At 33.7% G+C, this 9,140-nt stretch overlaps 1 pseudogene; it reads right to left on the bottom strand.

Annotated features, from left to right (window-relative positions):
* Positions 1-4,532: 4,532 nt before the first annotated feature.
* On the bottom strand, positions 4,533-7,204 carry LOC107454324 (uncharacterized; annotated as a pseudogene).
* Positions 7,205-9,140: the final 1,936 nt, after the last annotated feature.

Below are 9,140 nucleotides of genomic sequence, written 5' to 3'. Positions count from 1 at the left end.
TTTCTTATCCATCTAATCTATAATTTTAAAAATAAGTTTAAGCTTTTTAAATTTTTTGTTGTGAATTTTTTATGCTTTTTGAGTTAAAAAAACACTGTTAACATTAATTGCTTATAGACTGATCAGTTTCTTTATATTAAATACTATTAAATTATATATATATTTTTCTTAAAAAAATTGTTTTTACAACATTGAGGTTATGTTAATACATCTACAAATTTATGTTGCTTTTTAATATTTTATTTCGACACTAAAAAAGTAGATGATATTTTGAAGTAGAAAGAATTGAGAATAATGGTATTTGTATATGCTTGTACGTTACGAGCGAGGTTCCATTCAATATATATATTTTGTTTTGCTAGTTTCAGTTAAATAATTTTTTTTTACTTTAATTAAATATGAAACCTTGTGTATTGAATCTTATCCTTATCATGTATTGCATTATTAAATGTATTTGCGGTTCCATTGCAGTATAGATATTTTGTTTGCTATTTTCAGTCAAATACAATATTTTTAATGTCGTTTTTTTTTCTAATTTAATTAAATTTGAAACCTTGTGTATTGAATCTTATCCTTATCATGCATTGCATTGTTAAATGTATTTGCAATTCCATTGTAGTATAGATATTTTGTTTTTAAATTGAAGCGAGAATTTTATATTAAAAACCTGAAAAAAAAATATTCTGAAAAAGAAAATTCATGTCTGCTAAAAAAGAAAATTTCACAATCCTCTGAAAAATGCAAAGTCAGTAAACACATAGAAAGAAAAAAACAAAAATGTTTAACAAACTAATTACATTTATTCAAACAAATATATTTAAATAATTAAAAATCATAACTAAAAAAATCCTTCCTTGCAGCAGCAATGCATTCATCCAATCGAATATTTTTTAAATAGTTCTCACTTAAAAAGTCAATTAATGGTTCTTGATCTGGGAACAACTTGTGATTATCAACAAGTTCTAGTTCAAAGTCTCTTGCTAATGCCACAACATTGAGATACATACAAGACTCAGTAAAGTCTCTGATGGAGACTAAGTCAGAGATTTCAATCTCTTCGTCGCAAATTCGCGTAGGCAAACGATTCAAGACAACAATTCAAGACAACGATCAAGACAACGATCCAAGACAACGATTCATATCAACACAAGTCCCTGGGAAATGTTTTAAGTCAACTGGTTAATGAGAGGCATAATGATTGGGATCACCAATTGCCTTATGCTTTGTTGGTGTTACGCACTGCATGTCATGACTCAACTAAATTTTCTCCTGCTTACCTTGTGTATGGTAGAGAATTAAACTTACCTAGAAAATTTTTGGATAGTCCACCACCCTTTTCTTATTCTGATAAACTTGATTTTGCTAACATTTTGCTAAAAAACTTTCATAAAGTTTATAAAGAGGTTAAGGAAAATTTAAATAAGGCGGCAGATGATAATATAAATCGTAGAAATAATAGTAGTATATAAGTGTCTTTTAAAATTGACGATGTAGTTTATTGGTTTAATCCACGTGTTACACCAGGATTATGCAAGAAATTTAATAAACCTAATTCTGGCCCTTATAAGGTGGTGGAGGTCATCTACCCTGTGGTTGTGCGAATCCAACATATTAATCAACCTAATAATAACAGGTTAGTGCACATCGAAGACATCAGTCGTATGGAAAAAAGGCTGGATTGTCTTAACACCGACGATGAGAATAATGAGATTTTGCAACCCGTTCCTACACAAAGTGAAGATATTTCTTCTTACCCTTACAATCCTAACAATTTGGGAGACAATGTAGTGAACAACGAATAATTTGGGGAAATGCAACTTTTACCTACTAGGGGGAGATACAATTTAAGACCTCGACAAAATGGTAGAGTTAGACATAATTAAGTGTTTTATGAAAATGTATGTATGCTCTTGAAAATAATTGTTTATTTTCATGTTCCATAATTTTTTGGCTGTTTCAAAATAAATTAAGGAGATATTTGATATTGCAAATTTAAGTATTATGCTTATTGAAATGACTTGTATCATGAAAACAGAAAATTTTCTTATCCGTTAAGGCAATAGGTTTCATGGACTTATGATGTCAAGATTACTCCGATATAAATCATTTTATGCAAATTATAGTATTATGATTCAAGAATTTGTTATTTTTGTGTATCTATTTCATGTGATATGAATGATGAGAATGTCACAGTGATGTTAAAATCCGATCTTGTGGTTCAAATGTGATTATAATGTGATAATGTCAGATGTTGTTGTTTAGCGCATATTATACTCAGGAATATTTTTATGTGATTTGTATTGTTAATTGTGATGGTATTTATTATATATGTTTGGTGCTAATTTTTGTCCTGACTGGTACCAGTACCTTGACACTTATGGTTATAATGTAATTTAATTTGGGGGTTGATTTTTGAAGATTCAAATTGTTTAACTCATGTTAAAATTTAATGGTAGATTTTTTTAAATGTTATTTAAGTTTATGAATTAGAGTTTGATAAATTTAAAAATTAAGAACATGAAAAAATTTTTTAGTATGGTTTTCTACTTATCTCGGCGCCAAGTTAAGGTGATTACCGTATTCACGGCTGAGCTGAATTTTGATTGCATTCAGAGGAGTTTGAAATTAAAATTTCTTTGTGGTGCTTCTTGTGAAGTGAAATAAGTTTTACCTTGGCTATAATTTTTTTTAGGTGAATTTAATTATGATGTAGTTTTATAAAGCTTATTATTATAAATTTTTTTTTGTTGCTCTTTTTCGTAAATTTCCTTTTGGTTAAAAACATACAAATTTCTTTGAGGGACGGGGGTATTTGTACTGATAAAGTTCCTTTACAGTTTCTTTTTATTTACTAATCTTTGTGCCAATAGGTGGCAGCATGAGACTTAATTTATACTAATGACAGTGAAAATAAACCTTTTTTCTAAACTTTTAATATTTTTATATAAATGTAATAATTAATTTTATTGTTCAATATTATAATTGTAACTAAGAATAAGCATTATGTAAACCTTTAATTTCATACATTTCACTTTTTGATTGCAAATTTAAATTATACATATTTACTATTTGTGGTGGAAACCCGAGGGAATAAGCTTCCTTAGATGAAGTAAGAGTCAGTCGGCACGGAAAAATGAGAAAAGTTGGTGACAACAAAAAATAGATGGTGTGATGGCTAATATCATATGATGTGTGGGAGTTATATACAGAGGTAATAAATTAATAGCTTTCCCGTGAAGTAGGGAATTTCTACGAATAGAGTATGTTTTGTGAAAATGAATTTCGGTGCTTTTCACCTCAAAGGACCCTGAATAATGGTAACCATTGCTAGCTTCTACACGTGGTGGATATCCATAGCACGTGTTGTTCGATCTCCATCTGAATAAGTGTGGCTAAATATATAGCAAGGCATATATGGTAACTGTATATCCTTTCTCTCATTTTGAATTGATAAGTCAGTGTTTGATGTCAGATCAGTGGGTGCCATATGTTGCTGTATTGTGAAATCAAGAGTGCTAAATATTTTCATTCTGGATGAATAAGTGTAGCTATGTATATAGTCATGAAAGTATATTAACTGTATATCTTTTCTCTCATGATGAAATTGGTAAGCCAGTATTTGTGGAGGTCCGATCAGAGGGGACCACGTGTGCATGTATTGTGAAATTAGAGTGCTAATGGTTTTTATACGGTCCCTTAAGGACTGTTTTCTTTTAAACTTAATAAACCTTTTATTTGTTTACTACCTCAAACTGTATTTATTTTCGTATGGTATGATGATAGTGTTATTTTTTACTTTACATTGGAATTGGAATTGAATGTTGGGTTTAATGGCACAAAGTCCACAGAAGGACATGCTGCGCAATGCATTCATCCAATCGAATNGAAGAATCGACTCACCCAATTTTAAATTTTATACATCATCTGTTAAATTCTTTTCATAAAAATGGGTTTGATATTTTATTTTGTTGGGTCCCAAGTCATGTCGGAATTCCGGGCAATGACGTGGCCGATGTTGCCGCACGATCTGCTACAAACCCTTTCTCTCTGTCTATACCATACCAAGATATAAAAACACACGTACGACAGCTTACAAAGTCTCTATGGTTGCAGCAGTGGGATCTTCAAATTAATAATAAATTGCGCGCTATAAAAATTGATTTCGATCCATTGCCTGTGCTACGTAATCGTAGGGCAGACGTCAAACTTACTCGTCTTCGAATTGGCCACACTCGATTGACCCACCTTCACTTGCTGTTTGATGAACCCTCTCCTCACTGCAATACTTGCAACGTTTTACTCACAATCCATCACATTTTAATTTATTGCCCATGTTTTAACCGTCATCGTTTAACCTTTTTTGGTAGTTCTATTTTTTACTTTACAGATAAACAGGTAAGGTATCCCATGCTGGAACTGAGGTCACTAGTTAGTTTAGTTGAAATAGGGCAAAGGAGGAACACAACGCGATGGTTTATTCTTAAATGACAAATCTATACAGTACAGCAGCACGAAACGTTTGAATTTCAGGATTTTGTTTTTCTTTTTTGGTTGCCATTATTAGAGATGCATCACTACCGGAATCAATCAAAAATGATTGACCCGAATTTTTGTCCATGATAAACAAACGGCGAGATTGATTGGAAGGCAAGGAATTACTCGCCGCTATTCCCTGACCACTTGTGATTTTTTGAAAAATCACAAGAGGGCACGCATTTATGTGCGTTTTCCTGGAATTTACGATGGTAAAAGCACAACTTCGTAGCACTATTTCCAGAAGCAGTGGAGGAGGAGCGAGGGCGCGAAGATTTTCGAGTATCATTTCGAAACCGAAACCTGCTTCGAAGAAAGTTCACCTCCTTCCGTAATGATTTTACTTCCTTGTACAGCTGGGAGAGAGAAATTTCCTCCACTCCCGATGAGGAAGGAGAGAGTGGATGAAATTGGTGTTGAGAATCCCGTGGGGTTGTTGAACTCTGGGGTGAATGGACTGAAGGAAGTGCAGAGGATTCGAGATCGCTAATATTCTGTCAGCAACTTCGGCAGCTTTTTCCGTTGACATGGGGGAAATAGAAGCAATGATTGTTTGGACGGGGAGAGGCATCGCTTGGATAAATAATTCGAAAAGCAATTCGTCTTCAATTTTGTGATTTTCCGTTCTGCGTTTCATATCCCGCAAGAGCTCACTTGGTTTTCTATCCCCAAGATTTTCTCCAGCCAATAGACGTCGGATCTCCTCTGTTTTAGATTCTCGACAGCGTTCGATGATTTTGGATTTCAAGTCCATGTAAGTATCAGTGACATCCGGTTGCATGATCACATCTCTCACGATCGTCGCCGTATCCGGTGGCAAATGAGCGACGACATAATTATATTTGGTCTTCGCTTCTATGATTGCCTTTGGAGCTGCTAACGCAAACGTCGATTCTGGCATAAAGAACCAAAGGGCGGGGTCAGCTCGGATGAAGGGAGGGATGACTACAGCGACAGCGTCACCCATTGTTCTGGATCAGAAGATTTTTTTATTTATAGTCCGGTCACCAATTTAGAGGTTTCAAAGTGTAGATTATTTTCTTCTAATCACTAAATATATTATGAGGACTCCAATGTTTCAGAATCACGTGTTCCTCTACTTGTTATCTCTGGACCATCAACATCATTTGCCTCTCCTTCGAGATATCCTGATATACAAGCACATAAGGTTCTAGTTATGTCAATTGATAAGGCAGTTGAAATACCGCAATGTTCCCCGGGAACTTCAAGTGCAATTTCGACATATCTCCTGTTCCCAACCTTTAGAAGAGAACCACTACTCGTGGACGCAAATCAGTAAGGTCCAGCCTCATCACCGGATCACCATACAAGGATCAGTTGACCAAGTCGCTTGACAGAAGTGCTCTCAAGAAGACGTCCTTGAGTTTTCCCGGTGTAAGAGACCGGCCAGGGGGCAGGGGTGGGACGAAAGGCCTTCAAAAAAAGAAATTTCGACCCACGCAACGATACGATTCATCATTGGACTCATCAGACTACGATGACCCTTCCCTTATGGACAGTGATGATGATACCTATCTAGATGTCAACGGTGGGGATAAACCAGACTCAAGCGATGCAACTTGCATTTTTTGTGATGGAAAGTTCTCTGAAGACACTCGGGGAAAAGTGTGGGTGAGATGTGTTATGTGCCAAATGTGAGCACACTTAGATTGTGCCGGGGCTGAAAGAGCCAGTTATGTTTGCGATTTCTGTAAATAATTATTTTTACTGTAATAAATAAATTCTCTACCATTTTGTATTATTTTATCCTGTTTTTAAACTACTATTTTTGAAGAGGGCCCATATTTACACCCCATTTTTTCTGGTGCTTTTTAAAAGATTTTTGAAATAATTGATGTTAATCATTGTTTTGCCTTCTCGCATTTAGGAAACTTGTAATAGTTGTTAATGAAAGACAAAAATCTACAATTTTTCAAATTGAAAGTAACAAAAGAGTTTATCAATAAAACAAAAGAGGGTGCCCATATCTACACCTTTTCCTCTACTAATTATAATTTATATAGAAAAATACATTTCAACACCAATCCAAAAGAGCTAAATATCCAAAAGAGCTAAAATTGTATCTACTGATGGAAAATGAAAAACACATTTGAATAATAATTTATTTAGATATGAGAATTTCAAAATCGTGTTCTGTAGTAATATCTGATGCACATTACTGCTTTAAAATTTGATCTTAAATAGTATTACTAAATATATAAAAAAGCAGAATATAAAAAAAGAAAGAAAGTTATGCACAAATAAAAAATAGGTAAAGACAATTGGTGTCCACAAGCAAGAACTGTCATGGATTTTTGCTATGTCATTAATCTGTAATTATTGATAAGCTAAACGAACACAAATCTAGCCCACCTTACTTTCGAATTTTATTAGTGCAATGTGTACCTGAGTTTGGTCGTACCACAATGTAAAGAAATTTGAAATTTAAAAATAAGACATTTTTTGTAGAAAAACTGTTATTTTCAATATTTAAAAGAAATAGTAATATTGAGGACTTTTTACTAATTTTTGAAGCCCCGCAGAAATTGTGAGCCCTAGGCCCATACGTATTGGGCCTAGCCGATGATCAGGCCCTGAATTCCGATGATTTTTAGAACGCTTTAATTAGTATATAAAAATTACTAATGTTTCTTAAAAGTTGTGTTTTTTTTTAATTATTTTTTATTTTTCATTGTATATTATAGGCTTCAATTGTTGGACAAGCTGCAAGAAAAGTTCTTTTTCTTGGAGTGAGAACCAAATGTTGCTGCATATGCTCTCGTGCAACTACCAAGCAAGTATCACATGTGAAATATATTTGTTATAAAAATTGGTCTGGGAACTCTTCAGCCATGGAATCGGACATTTTAGTTGAAGGGTTTAATAATAGCATTCAAATGCATGGAATAATTTATTCAAAATTCATTGGAGACGGGGACAGAAATTTCTATAAGAAGATTTTAGATTCTCGGCCATATCACACTGTCACCGCCGAAAAAATTGAGTGCACAAATCATCTCTTGAGAAATGCTTCTAATAAGCTGAAAGAAGTCGTTAAGTGTGGTAAATACGGGCACCACACACTAAGGAAGTTGCTCGACGATAGAATACTTGGATTTCGGGCAGCAGTTACCATGGCCGTTCGATTTAGAAAAAACGAACAAAATGTACCCGAAAGCAATAAAATCTGTGCGTTAAAAGAAGACATTTTACCTATGCATATATTTGGATGCCACGACCCTTCGCGATTCATACTTCTGCAAAAAGAAAGAAGAAAAAAGTTATTCCTTTCATCTGAACATCACCACATATATTTCTGGTGCCGTGACCAGGATCGGCAGACACTTTTAATTAATATTTGGTTATGTGGTAGTATTTATAGATACTGTTATTTGTATATTATTTTATAGAAAACATAAGCAATTAAGTATGGCAGAATGATTAAAATCCCCATTTCTATTGTCAATTGTCCCCAATCGAACTTGTGATAATTATGATGAGTATTTTCAGGCTCTTGAAACTACTGCTAAATTAGCAGATTGGGAAAAGGAGCAATTAGTAATTATAACTAAATTAAAAATGGAGGGCGCAGTTAGAAAATTGTATAATAATTCATTAGATGGGAAAGATTTGGGTAATCAAGCTCTAAAGAATTAAAAAAAAGAAATTTTTTTAAGAAAAACTGTTTTTTTCAATATTTAAAAAAAATAGTAATATTGAGGACTTTTTACTAATTTTTGAAGTCCCGCAGTCAATGTGTGCCCTAAGCCCATGCGTATTGGGCCTAGCCAATGATCAGGCCCTGAATTCCGTTGATTTTTAAAACGTTTTAATTAGTATATAAAAATTACTAACGTTTATTAAAAGTTGTGTTTTTTGAATTATTTTTTATTTTTCATTATATTATAGGCCTCTATTGTTGGACAAGCTGCAGGAAAAGTTCTTTTCTTGGAGTGAGAACCAAATATTGCGGCATATGCTCTCGAGCAACTACCAAGCAAGTATCACCTGTGAAACATATTTGTTATAAAAATTGGTCTGGGAGCTCTTCAGCCATGGAATCGGACATTTTAGTTGAAGGGTTTAATAATAACATTCAAATGAAGGATTAATTTATTCAAAATTCATTGGAGACGGGGACAGCAACTTCTATAAGATTTTAGATTCTCGGCCATATGATACTATCACCGTCAAAAAAATTGCGTGCACAAATCATCTCTTGAGAAATGCTTCTAATAAGCAGAAAGAAATCGTTAAGTGTGGTAGGAAGGAAACTTTAATGGAACTCTTGAGACTTCGCAGTGAAGATAGGCAAAATCTAAAACAATGGTTAAAAAGAGAAAAAAATTACACCCATCCGGATATTCAAAACGAAATCCTTGAAATATTTGGCAGGGAAATAAGTCTTACTCTCATCGGGAAAATGAAGTCAATTTCCGTAATTTGTCCTTTTTTCCGTAATTTGTGATGGAACGAGAGATATTTCAGGGGTTGAGCAAGAAAGCATTTGCATAAGGTGGATAGATGACAATTTTGAGCCACAAGAAACATTTATAGGATTTTATAAGACCCCGGCAACAACTGGAGAAGACTGATTGATTGATTGA

This window comes from Parasteatoda tepidariorum, chromosome 5 (assembly GCF_043381705.1).
Source record: "Parasteatoda tepidariorum isolate YZ-2023 chromosome 5, CAS_Ptep_4.0, whole genome shotgun sequence".
Classification (NCBI taxonomy): Eukaryota; Metazoa; Arthropoda; class Arachnida; order Araneae; family Theridiidae; genus Parasteatoda; species Parasteatoda tepidariorum.
This window is presented reverse-complemented; position numbering and strand designations above follow the sequence as displayed.